This window comes from Piliocolobus tephrosceles, chromosome X (assembly GCF_002776525.5).
Source record: "Piliocolobus tephrosceles isolate RC106 chromosome X, ASM277652v3, whole genome shotgun sequence".
Lineage (NCBI taxonomy): Eukaryota > Metazoa > Chordata > Mammalia > Primates > Cercopithecidae > Piliocolobus > Piliocolobus tephrosceles.
The window spans coordinates 1,366,167-1,367,615 of NC_045455.1; the positions used below are offsets into that span (position 1 = coordinate 1,366,167).

The 1,449-nt window shown below is 42.7% G+C and overlaps 1 protein-coding gene across 10 annotated transcripts in view; it reads right to left on the bottom strand.

The window, feature by feature from the left end:
- The window catches only part of ATP11A (ATPase phospholipid transporting 11A), a 185,964-nt gene that overhangs the window by 83,100 nt on the left and 101,415 nt on the right, over nucleotides 1–1,449 (bottom strand). The gene's annotated exons all lie outside the window — the stretch shown is intronic.

The following is a 1,449-nucleotide window of genomic DNA, read 5'->3' on the forward strand; positions in this document are numbered from 1 at the left end:
TGGGAGGGGAGGGAGGGGAAGGAGGGCAGGGAGGGGAAGGAGGAAAGGAGGGGAATGAGGGAAGGAGGGTAGGGAGGGGAAGGAGGGGAAGAAAGGAGGAAAGGGAGGGGAAGGAGGAAAAGGAAGGAGGAAAAGGAGGGGAAGGAAGGAGGAAAAGGAGGGGACAGAAGGAGGAAAAGGAGGGAAGGAGAGGAAGGAGGGGACGCCCAGTCACCACAGCCTCTCCTCTCCACACTTCTCATTGCCTCTGTAGCAGTTTCATTCAACTTCTGTGTTGAAAACAATGTCCCAGATGTCACAAACCTTCACTGAGTTTGGAAATAGTTTCTGAAATTTCATCTGACATGTTTTTAGGCCATAATGAAGACAGTCTACCGAAACCTGAAGGAAGTCTCCCAGCCTGCACTGCGGCCTCTGCCGTCTGTGTCTCTGCAACGGTGCTTACTTCAAAACCCCATTCCCAGGTGGGTTCTGGCTCCGGGAAGCCAGAAGTAGTTGTCAAATTCTCACACCAAGAACTTCTTGAATTCTAGGCTCATGAACATACGTTATTTGCAATTCAATGTAACAACTAAAGCCTGGTATGGTCCTAAACTAACCAACATATTCTGAATTTGCTGTCTACAAATATTTCAGAGGAAATCCACGTGTGTCTTTTAAAACTTCTCTGCCTCAAGTTTCCAGTGGCTTAGAGAGTATATAAGGAATTTTCATTTTCTACTCTAATTCACATTTGCAAAGTGATTTTATCTTTCATAACAAAGTTCCTTAATGAGGGTAAAAACCGAGTAGTGGTTCCCCCAAGTTCATGACAACTATGGCCGTATTTTCAGTTCCCTTCTCAGGAAAAGGGCAAGGGGTGCTCCAGGAGAGTCTCTAGAGTTTTAAAAAAGAAACTAACTTTCCAGGTCCTCCCTAGCTCATCCCGCCCTACCCATCCAAACACCCTTATTTTCCATGTGTTGTTTGATATCAGGATTTTATCAGATATGTGTTTTGCAAATCTGTTCTCCCAGTCAGTGGCTCATATTTTAATTTTCTTAACTGTATTTTGCAAAGCATAAGTTTTTAATCTTCCTGAAGTCCAACTTACCAATTTTCCTTTCATGAAGAGTGTTTCTGGTGTTACATCCAAAAATTTGTTGCCAAACCCAAGGTCACCTAGACTTTCTCCTACATTTCTATGAGTTTCATTGTTATACATTTTACATTTAGGTCTATGACTCATTTTGAGTTAATTTTCTTGAACTGTGTATGATCACTGTCTATAGTCACAGTTGCTGGTTGTTTTTTTTTTTTTTTTTGTCTGTTTTTTTTGCATGTCGTTTTTCTAGAACTATCTGTTGAAAAGAAATAGTGCTTTTCTGTCTGCCCTGAATTGCCTTTGCTCCTTTGTCAAAGATGGGTTGACTCTCTGGGTGGACGGGTTGACTCTCTGGGTGGACGGGT